The following is an 11,258-nucleotide window of genomic DNA, read 5'->3' as shown; positions in this document are numbered from 1 at the left end:
GGAGCAGTGTTGGGTATTAGTGTAGTGTTATTGTCTGGAGCAGTGTTCGGTATTAGTGGAGTGTGTTATTGTCTGGAACAGCGTTGGGTTTTAGTGTAGTGTGTTATTGTCGGGAGCAGTGTTGGGTATTAGTGTAGTGTGTTATTGTCGGGAGCAGTGTTGGGTATCAGTGTAGTGTGTTATTGTCGGGAGCAGTGTTGGGTATTAGTGTAGTGTGTTATTGTCGGGAGCAGTGTTGGGTATTAGTGTAGTGTGTTATTGTCGGTAGCAGTGTTGGGTATTAGTGTAGTGTGTTATTGTCGGGAGCAGTGTTGGGTATTAGTGTAGTGTGTTATTGTCGGGAGCAGTGTTGGGTATTAGTGTAGTGTTATTGTCGTGTGTAGTGTTGGGTATTAGTGTAGTGTGTTATTGTCGGGAGCAGTGTTGGGTTTTAGTGTAGTGTGTTATTGTCGTGTGTAGTGTTGGGTATTAGTGTAGTGTGTTATTGTCTGGAGCAGTGTTGTGTTTTAGTGTATTGTGTTATTTTCTGGAACAGTGTTGGGTATTAGTGTAGTGTGTTATTGTCGGGAGCAGTGTTGGGTATTAGTGTAGTGTGTTATTGTCGGGAGCAGTGTTGGGTATTAGTGTAGTGTGTTATTGTCGGGAGCAGTGTTGGGTATTAGTGTAGTGTGTTGTTGTCGGGAGCAGTGTTGGGTGTTAGTGTCGTGTGTTATTGTCGGGAGCAGTGTTGGGTATTAGTGTATTGTGTTATTGTCGGGAGCAGTGTTGGCTATTAGTGTAGTGTGTTATTGTCGGGAGCAGTGTTGGGTATTAGTGTAGTGTGTTATTGTCGGCAGCAATGTTGGGTATTAGTGTATTGTGTTATTGTCGGGAGCAGTGTTGGGTATTAGAGTAGTGTGTTATTGTCGGGAGCAGTGTTGGGTTTTAGTGTAGTGTGTTATTGTCGGTAGCAGTGTTGGGTATTAGTGTAGTGTGTTATTGTCGGGAGCAGTGTTGGGTATTAGTGTAGTGTGTTATTGTCGGGAGCAGTGTTGGGTTTTAGCGTAGTGTGTTATTGTCGGTAGCAGTGTTGGGTATTAGCGTAGTGTGTTATTGTCGGGAGCAGTGTTGGGTTTTAGTGTATTGTGTTATTGTCGGTAGCAGTGTTGGGTATTAGTGTAGTGTGTTATTGTCGGGAGCAGAGTTGGGTATTAGTGTAGTGTGTTATTGTCGGGAGCAGTGTTGGGTTTTAGTGTAGTGTGTTATTGTCGGGAGCAGTGTTGGGTTTTAGTGTAGTGTGTTATTGTCGGGAGCAGTGTTGGGTATTAGTGTAGTGTGTTATTGTCGGGAGCAGTATTGGGTATTAGTGTAGTGTGTTATTGTCGGGAGCAGTGTTGGGTATTAGTGTATTGTGTTAATGTCGGGAGCAGTGTTGGGTATTAGTGTAGTGTGTTATTGTAGGGAGCAGTGTTGGGTATTAGTGTAGTGTGTTATTGTCGGGAGCAGTGTTGGGTATTAGTGTAGTGTGTTATTGTCGGTAGCAGTGTTGGGTAATAGTGTAGTGTGTTATTGTCGGTAGCAGTGTTGGGTATTAGTGTAGTGTGTTATTGTCGGGAGCAGTGTTGGGTTTTAGTGTAGTGTGTTATTGACGGGAGCAGTGTTGGGTATTAGTTTAGTTTGTTATTGTCGGGAGCAGTGTTGGGTATTAGTGTAGTGTGTTATTGTCGGGAGCAGTGTTGCGTATTAGTGTAGTGTGTTATTGTCTGGAGCAGTGTTGGTTATTAGTGTAGTGTGTTATCGTCGGGAGCAGTGTTGGGCATTAGTGTAGTGTGTTATTGTCGGGAGCAGCGTTGGGTTTTAGTGTAGTGTGTTATTGTCTGGAGCAGTGTTGGGTATCAGTGTAGTGTGTTATTGTCGGGAGCAGTGTTGGGTATTAGTGTAGTGTGTTATTGTCGGGAGCAGTGTTGGGTATTAGTGTAGTGTGTTATTGTCGGGAGCATTGTTGGGTATCAGTGTAGTGTGTTATTGTCGGGAGCAGTGTTGGGTATTAGTGGAGTGTGTTATTGTCTGGAACAGCTTTGGGTTTTAGTGTAGTGTGTTATTGTCGGGAGCAGTGTTGGGTATCAGTGTAGTGTGTTATTGTCGGGAGCAGTGTTGGGTTTTAGTGTATTGTGTTATTGTCGGGTGCAGTGTTGGGTATTAGTGTAGTGTTTTATTGTCGGGAGCAGTGTTGGGTATCAGTGTAGTGTGTTATTGTCGGGAGCAGTGTTGGGTATTAGTGTAGTGTGTTATTGTCGGGAGCAGTGTTGGGTATTAGTGTAGTGTGTTATTGTCTGGAGCAGTGTTGGGTATTAGTGGAGTGTGTTATTGTCTGGAACAGCGTTGGGTTTTAGTGTAGTGTGTTATTGTCGGTAGCAGTATTGGGTATTAGTGTAGTGTGTTATTGTCGGGAGCAGTGTTGGTTATTAGTGTAGTGTGTTATTGTCGGGAGCAGTGTTGGGAATTAGTGTAGTGTTTTATTGTCGGGAGCAGTGTTGGGTTTTAGTGTATTGTGTTATTGTCGGGAGCAGTGTTGGGTATTAGTTTAGTGTGTTATTGTCGGTAGCAGTGTTGGGTATTAGTGTAGTGTGTTATTGTCGGGAGCAGTGTTGGGTATTAGTGTAGTGTGTTATTGTCGGGTGCAGTGTTGGGTATTAGTGTAGTGTTATTGTCTGGAGCAGTGTTGGCTATTAGTGTAGTGTGTTATTGTCGGGAGCAGAGTTGGGTATTAGTGTAGTGTGTTATTGTCGGGAGCAGTGTTGGGTTTTAGTGTAGTGTGTTATTGTCGGGAGCAGTGTTGGGTTTTAGTGTAGTCTGTTATTGTCGGGAGCAGTGTTGGGTATTAGTGTAGTGTGTTATTGTCGGGAGCAGTATTGGGTATTAGTGTAGTGTGTTATTGTCGGGAGCAGTGTTGGGTATTAGTGTATTGTGTAAATGTCGGGAGCAGTGTTGGGTATTAGTGTAGTGTGTTATTGTCGGGTGCAGTGTTGGGTATTAGTGTAGTGTGTTATTGTCGGGAGCAGTGTTGGGTATTAGTGTAGTGTGTTATTGTCGGCATTTGTATTGGGTATTAGAGTAGTGTGTTATTGTCGGGAGCAGTGTTGGGTATTAGTGTAGTGTGTTATTGTCGGGAGCAGTGTTGGGTATTAGTGTAGTGTGTTATTGTCGGGAGCAGTGTTGGGTATTAGTGTAGTGTGTTATTGTCGGTAGCAGTGTTGGGTAATAGTGTAGTCTGTTATTATCGGTAGCAGTGTTGGGCATTAGTGTAGTGTGTTATTGTCTGGAGCAGTGTTGGGTTTTAGTGTAGTGTGTTATTGTCTTGAGCAGTGGTGGGTATTAGTTTAGTTTGTTATTGTCGGGAGCAGTGTTGGGTATTAGTGTAGCGTGTTATTGTCGGGAGCAGTGTTGGGTATTAGTGTATTGTGTTATTGTCGGGAGCAGTGTTGGGTATTAGTGTAGCGTGTTAATGTCGGGAGCAGTGTTGGGTATTAGTGTAGTGTGTTATTGTCGGCAGCAGTGTTGGGTATTAGTGTATTGTGTTATTGTCGGCAGCAGTGTTGGGTATTAGTGTAGTGTGTTATTGTCGGGAGCAGTGTTGGGTTTTAGTGTAGTGTGTTATTGTCGGTAGCAGTGTTGGGTATCAGTGTAGTGTGTTATTGTCGGGAGCAGTGTTGGGTATTAGTGTAGTGTGTTATTGTCGGGATCAGTGTTGGGTTTTAGCGTAGTGTGTTATTGTCGGTAGCAGTGTTGGGTATTAGTGTAGTGTGTTATTGTCGGGAGCAGTGTTGGGTTTTAGTGTAGTGTGTTATTGTCCGGAGCAGTGTTGGGTATTAGTGTAGTGTGTTATTGTCGGGAGCAGTGTTGGGTATTAGTGTAGTGTGTTATTGTTGGGAGCAGTGTTGGGTATTAGTGTAGTGTGTTATTGTCGGTAGCAGTGTTGGGCATTAGTGTATTGTGTTATTGTCGGGAGCAGTGTTTGGTTTTAGTGTAGTGTGTTATTGTCGGGAGCAGTGTTGGGTATTAGTGTAGTGTTATTGTCGGGAGCAGTATTGGGTATTACTGTAGTGTGTTATTGTCGGGAGCAGTGTTGGGTATTAGTGTAGTGTTATTGTCTGGAGCAGTGTTGGGTATTAGTGGAGTGTGTTATTGTCTGGAACAGCGTTGGGTTTTAGTGTAGTGTGTTATTGTCGGGAGCAGTGTTGGGTATTAGTGTAGTGTGTTATTGTCGGGAGCAGTGTTGGGTATCAGTGTAGTGTGTTATTGTCGGGAGCAGTGTTGGGTATTAGTGTAGTGTGTTATTGTCGGGAGCAGTGTTGGGTATTAGTGTAGTGTGTTATTGTCGGTAGCAGTGTTGGGTATTAGTGTAGTGTGTTATTGTCGGGAGCAGTGTTGGGTATTAGTGTAGTGTGTTATTGTCGGGAGCAGTGTTGGGTATTAGTGTAGTGTTATTGTCGTGTGTAGTGTTGGGTATTAGTGTAGTGTGTTATTGTCGGGAGCAGTGTTGGGTTTTAGTGTAGTGTGTTATTGTCGTGTGTAGTGTTGGGTATTAGTGTAGTGTGTTATTGTCTGGAGCAGTGTTGTGTTTTAGTGTATTGTGTTATTGTCTGGAACAGTGTTGGGTATTAGTGTAGTGTGTTATTGTCGGGAGCAGTGTTGGGTATTAGTGTAGTGTGTTATTGTCGGGAGCAGTGTTGGGTATTAGTGTAGTGTGTTATTGTCGGGAGCAGTGTTGGGTATTAGTGTAGTGTGTTGTTGTCGGGAGCAGTGTTGGGTGTTAGTGTCGTGTGTTATTGTCGGGAGCAGTGTTGGGTATTAGTGTATTGTGTTATTGTCGGGAGCAGTGTTGGCTATTAGTGTAGTGTGTTATTGTCGGGAGCAGTGTTGGGTATTAGTGTAGTGTGTTATTGTCGGCAGCAATGTTGGGTATTAGTGTATTGTGTTATTGTCGGGAGCAGTGTTGGGTATTAGAGTAGTGTGTTATTGTCGGGAGCAGTGTTGGGTTTTAGTGTAGTGTGTTATTGTCCGTAGCAGTGTTGGGTATTAGTGTAGTGTGTTATTGTCGGGAGCAGTGTTGGGTATTAGTGTAGTGTGTTATTGTCGGGAGCAGTGTTGGGTTTTAGCGTAGTGTGTTATTGTCGGTAGCAGTGTTGGGTATTAGCGTAGTGTGTTATTGTCGGGAGCAGTGTTGGGTTTTAGTGTATTGTGTTATTGTCGGTAGCAGTGTTGGGTATTAGTGTAGTGTGTTATTGTCGGGAGCAGAGTTGGGTATTAGTGTAGTGTGTTATTGTCGGGAGCAGTGTTGGGTTTTAGTGTAGTGTGTTATTGTCGGGAGCAGTGTTGGGTTTTAGTGTAGTGTGTTATTGTCGGGAGCAGTGTTGGGTATTAGTGTAGTGTGTTATTGTCGGGAGCAGTATTGGGTATTAGTGTAGTGTGTTATTGTCGGGAGCAGTGTTGGGTATTAGTGTATTGTGTTAATGTCGGGAGCAGTGTTGGGTATTAGTGTAGTGTGTTATTGTAGGGAGCAGTGTTGGGTATTAGTGTAGTGTGTTATTGTCGGGAGCAGTGTTGGGTATTAGTGTAGTGTGTTATTGTCGGTAGCAGTGTTGGGTAATAGTGTAGTGTGTTATTGTCGGTAGCAGTGTTGGGTATTAGTGTAGTGTGTTATTGTCGGGAGCAGTGTTGGGTTTTAGTGTAGTGTGTTATTGACGGGAGCAGTGTTGGGTATTAGTTTAGTTTGTTATTGTCGGGAGCAGTGTTGGGTATTAGTGTAGTGTGTTATTGTCGGGAGCAGTGTTGCGTATTAGTGTAGTGTGTTATTGTCTGGAGCAGTGTTGGTTATTAGTGTAGTGTGTTATCGTCGGGAGCAGTGTTGGGCATTAGTGTAGTGTGTTATTGTCGGGAGCAGCGTTGGGTTTTAGTGTAGTGTGTTATTGTCTGGAGCAGTGTTGGGTATTAGTGTAGTGTGTTATTGTCGGGAGCAGTGTTGGGTATTAGTGTAGTGTGTTATTGTCGGGAGCAGTGTTGGGTATTAGTGTAGTGTGTTATTGTCGGGAGCATTGTTGGGTATCAGTGTAGTGTGTTATTGTCGGGAGCAGTGTTGGGTATTAGTGGAGTGTGTTATTGTCTGGAACAGCTTTGGGTTTTAGTGTAGTGTGTTATTGTCGGGAGCAGTGTTGGGTATCAGTGTAGTGTGTTATTGTCGGGAGCAGTGTTGGGTTTTAGTGTATTGTGTTATTGTCGGGTGCAGTGTTGGGTATTAGTGTAGTGTTTTATTGTCGGGAGCAGTGTTGGGTATTAGTGTAGTGTGTTATTGTCGGGAGCAGTGTTGGGTATTAGTGTAGTGTGTTATTGTCGGGAGCAGTGTTGGGTATTAGTGTAGTGTGTTATTGTCTGGAGCAGTGTTGGGTATTAGTGGAGTGTGTTATTGTCTGGAACAGCGTTGGGTTTTAGTGTAGTGTGTTATTGTCGGTAGCAGTATTGGGTATTAGTGTAGTGTGTTATTGTCGGGAGCAGTGTTGGTTATTAGTGTAGTGTGTTATTGTCGGGAGCAGTGTTGGGAATTAGTGTAGTGTTTTATTGTCGGGAGCAGTGTTGGGTTTTAGTGTATTGTGTTATTGTCGGGAGCAGTGTTGGGTATTAGTTTAGTGTGTTATTGTCGGTAGCAGTGTTGGGTATTAGTGTAGTGTGTTATTGTCGGGAGCAGTGTTGGGTATTAGTGTAGTGTGTTATTGTCGGGTGCAGTGTTGGGTATTAGTGTAGTGTTATTGTCTGGAGCAGTGTTGGCTATTAGTGTAGTGTGTTATTGTCGGGAGCAGAGTTGGGTATTAGTGTAGTGTGTTATTGTCGGGAGCAGTGTTGGGTTTTAGTGTAGTGTGTTATTGTCGGGAGCAGTGTTGGGTTTTAGTGTAGTCTGTTATTGTCGGGAGCAGTGTTGGTTATTAGTGTAGTGTGTTATTGTCGGGAGCAGTATTGGGTATTAGTGTAGTGTGTTATTGTCGGGAGCAGTGTTGGGTATTAGTGTATTGTGTAAATGTCGGGAGCAGTGTTGGGTATTAGTGTAGTGTGTTATTGTCGGGTGCAGTGTTGGGTATTAGTGTAGTGTGTTATTGTCGGGAGCAGTGTTGGGTATTAGTGTAGTGTGTTATTGTCGGGAGCAGTGTTGGGTATTAGTGTAGTGTGTTATTGTCGGGAGCAGTGTTGGGTATTAGTGTAGTGTGTTATTGTCGGTAGCAGTGTTGGGTAATAGTGTAGTCTGTTATTATCGGTAGCAGTGTTGGGCATTAGTGTAGTGTGTTATTGTCTGGAGCAGTGTTGGGTTTTAGTGTAGTGTGTTATTGTCGGGAGCAGTGGTGGGTATTAGTTTAGTTTGTTATTGTCGGGAGCAGTGTTGGGTATTAGTGTAGTGTGTTATTGTCGGGAGCAGTGTTGGGTATTAGTGGAGGGTTTTATTGTCGGGAGCAGTGTTGGTTATTAGTGTAGTGTGTTATTGTCGGGAGCAGTGTTGGGCATTAGTGTAGTGTGTTATTGTCGGGAGCAGCGTTGGGTTTTACTGTAGTGTGTTATTGTCGGTAGCAGTGTTGGGTATTAGTGTAGTGTGTTATTCTCGGGAGCAGTGTTGGGTATTAGTGTAGTGTGATATTGTCGGGAGCAGTGTTGGGTATTAGCGTAGTGTGTAATTGTCCGGAGCATTGTTGGGTTTTAGTGTAGTGTGTTATTGTCGGGAGCAGTGTTGGGTATTAGTGGAGTGTGTTATTGTCGGAAGCAGTTTTGGGTATTAGTGTAGTGTGTTATTGTCGGGAGCAGTGTTGGGTATCAGTGTAGTGTGTTATTGTCGGGAGCAGTGTTGGGTTTTAATGTATTGTGTTATTGTCGGGAGCAGTGTTGGGTATTAGTGTAGTGTGTTATTGTCGGGAGCAGTTTTGGGTATTAGTGTAGTGTGTTATTGTCGGGAGCAGTGTTGGGTATCAGTGTAGTGTGTTATTGTCGGGAGCAGTGTTGGGTTTTAGTGTATTGTGTTATTGTCGGGAGCAGTGTTGGGTATTAGTGTAGTGTGTTATTGTCGGTAGCAGTGTTGGGTATTAGTGTTGTGTGTTATTGTCGGGAGCAGTGTTGGGTATTAGTGTAGTGTGTTATTTTCGGGAGCAGTGTTGGGTATTAGTGTAGTGTGTTATTGTCGGGAGCAGTGTTGGGTATCAGTGTAGTGTGTTATTGTCGGGTGTAGTGTTGGGTATTAGTGTAGTGTGTTATTGTCGGGAGCAGTGTTGGGTTTTAGTGTATTGTGTTATTGTCGGGAGCAGTGTTGGGTATTAGTGTAGTGTGTTATTGTCGGGAGCAGTGTTGGGTATTAGTGTAGTGTGTTATTGTCGGGAGCAGTGTTGGGTATTAGTGTAGTGTGTTATTGTCGGGAGTAGTGTTGGGTATCAGTGTAGTGTGTTATTGTCGGGAGCAGTGTTGGGTATTAGTGTAGCGTGTTATTGTCGGGAGCAGTGTTGTGTATTAGTGTATTGTGTTATTGTCGGGAGCAGTGTTGGGTATTAGTGTAGTGTGTTATTGTCGGGAGCAGTGTTGGGTATTAGTGTAGTGTGTTATTGTCGGCAGCAGTGTTGGGTATTAGTGTATTGTGTTATTGTCGGGAGCAGTGTTGGGTATTAGTGTAGTGTGTTATTGTCGGGAGCAGTGTTGGGTTTTAGTGTAGTGTGTTATTGTCGGTAGCAGTGTTGGGTATTAGTGTAGTGTGTTATTGTCGGGAGCAGTGTTGGGTATTAGTGTAGTGTGTTATTGTCGGGAGCAGTGTTGGGTTTTAGCGTAGTGTGTTATTGTCGGGAGCATTTTTGGGTATTAGTGTAGTGTTATTGTCTGGAGCAGTGTTGGGTATTAGTGGAGGGTGTTATTGTCTGGAACAGCGTTGGGTTTTAGTGTAGTGTGTTATTGTCGGGAGCAGTATTGGGTATTAGTGTAGTGTGTTATTGTCGGGAGCAGTGTTGGGTATTAGTGTAGTGTGTTATTGTCGGGAGCAGTGTTGGGTATTAGTGTAGTGTTATTGTCTGGAGCAGTGTTGGGTATTAGTGGAGTGTGTTATTGTCTGGAACAGCGTTGGGTTTTAGTGTAGTGTGTTATTGTCGGGAGCAGTGTTGGGTATTAGTGTAGTGTGTTATTGTCGGGAGCAGTGTTGGGTATTAGTGTAGAGTGTTATTGTCGGGAGCAGTGTTGGGTATTAGTGTAGTTCGTTATTGTCGGGAGCAGTGTTCGGTTTTTGTGTAGTGTGTTATTGTCGGGTGTAGTGTTGGGTATTAGTGTAGTGTGTTATTGTCGGGAGCAGTGTTTGCTTTTAGTGTATTGTGTTATTGTCGGGAGCAGTGTTGGGTATTATTGTAGTGTGTTAATGTCGGGAGCAGTATTGGGTATTAGTGTAGCGTGTTATTGTCGGGAGCAGTGTTGGGTATTAGTGTAGTGTGTTATTGTCGGGAGCAGTGTTGGGTATTAGTGTAGTGTGTTATTGTCGGGAGCAGTGTTGGGTATTAGTGTAGCGTGTTATTGTCGGGAGCAGTGTTGGGTATTAGTGTATTGTGTTATTGTCGGGAGCAGTGTTGGCTATTAGTGTAGCGTGTTATTGTCGGGAGCAGTGTTGGGTATTAGTGTAGTGTGTTATTGTCGGCAGCAGTGTTGGGTATTAGTGTATTGTGTTATTGTCGGGAGCAGTGTTGGGTATTAGTGTAGTGTGTTATTGTCGGGAGCAGTGTTGGGTTTTAGTGTAGTGTGTTATTGTCGGTAGCAGTGTTGGGTATTAGTGTAGCGTGTTATTGTCGGGAGCAGTGTTGGGTATTAGTGCAGTGTGTTATTGTCGGGAGCAGTGTTGGGTTTTAGCGTAGTGTGTTATTGTCGGTAGCAGTGTTGGGTATTAGTGTAGTGTGTTATGGTCGGGAGCAGTGTTGGGTATTAGTGTAGTGTGTTATTGTCGGGATCAGTGTTGGGTTTTAGCGTAGTGTGTTATTGTCGGTAGCAGTGTTGGGTATTAGTGTAGTGTGTTATTGTCGGGAGCAGTGTTGGGTTTTAGTGTAGTGTGTTATTGTCGGGAGCAGTGTTGGGTATTAGTGTAGTGTGTTATTGTCGCGAGCAGTGTTGGGTATTAGTGTAGTGTGTTATTGTCGGGAGCAGTGTTGGGTATTAGTGTAGTGTGTTATTGTCGGTAGCAGTGTTGGGCATTAGTTTAGTGTGTTATTGTCGGGAGCAGTGTTTGGTTTTAGTGTAGTGTGTTATTGTCGGGAGCAGTGTTGGGTATTAGTGTAGTGTTATTGTCGGGAGCAGTATTGGGTATTAGTGTAGTGTGTTATTGTCGGGAGCAGTGTTGGGTATTAGTGTAGTGTGTTATTGTCGGGAGCAGTGTTGGGTATTAGTGTAGTGTTATTGTCGGGAGCAGTGTTGGGTATTAGTGGAGTGTGTTATTGTCTGGAACAGCGTTGGGTTTTAGTGTAGTGTGTTATTGTCGGGAGCAGTGTTGGGTATTAGTGTAGTGTGTTATTGTCGGTAGCAGTGTTGGGTATTAGTGTAGTGTGTTATTGTCGGGAGCAGTGTTGGGTATTAGTGTAGTGTGTTATTGTCGGGAGCAGTGTTGGGTATTAGTGTAGTGTTATTGTCTGCAGCAGTGTTGGGTATTAGTGTAGTGTGTTATTGTCGGGTGTAGTGTTGGGTATTAGTGTAGTGTGTTATTGTCGGTAGCAGTGTTGGGTATTAGTGTAGTGTGTTATTGTCGGGAGCAGTGTTGGGTATTAGTGTAGTGTGTTATTGTCGGGAGCAGTGTTGGGTATTAGTGTAGTGTTATTGTCTGGAACAGTGTTGGGTATTAGTGTAGTGTGTTATTGTCGGGAGCAGCGTTCGGTTTTAGTGTAGTGTGTTATTGTCGGGTGTAGTGTTGGTTATTAGTGTAGTGTTATTGTCGGGAGCAGTGTTGGGTTTTAGTGTATTGTGTTATTGTCGGGAGCAGTGTTGGGTATTAGTGTAGTGTGTTATTGTCGGGAGCAGTGTTGGGTATTAGTGTAGTGTGTTATTGTCTGGAGCAGCGTTGGGTTTTAGTGTAGTGTGTTATTTTCGGGAGCATGTTGGGTATTTGTGTTGTGTGTTATTGTCTGGAGCAGTATTGGGTATAAGTGTAGTGTGTTATTGTCGGGAGCAGTAATGGGTATTAGTGTCGTGCATTCGACTCGTTTGCAGTGTTGTGTAGGGAATTAATGTTGGTACATGCA

This window comes from Cetorhinus maximus, unplaced genomic scaffold (assembly GCF_964194155.1).
Source record: "Cetorhinus maximus unplaced genomic scaffold, sCetMax3.hap1.1 HAP1_SCAFFOLD_910, whole genome shotgun sequence".
Lineage (NCBI taxonomy): Eukaryota > Metazoa > Chordata > Chondrichthyes > Lamniformes > Cetorhinidae > Cetorhinus > Cetorhinus maximus.
The sequence above is the reverse complement of the archived record's forward strand: the minus strand, read 5'-3'. Positions refer to the sequence as shown.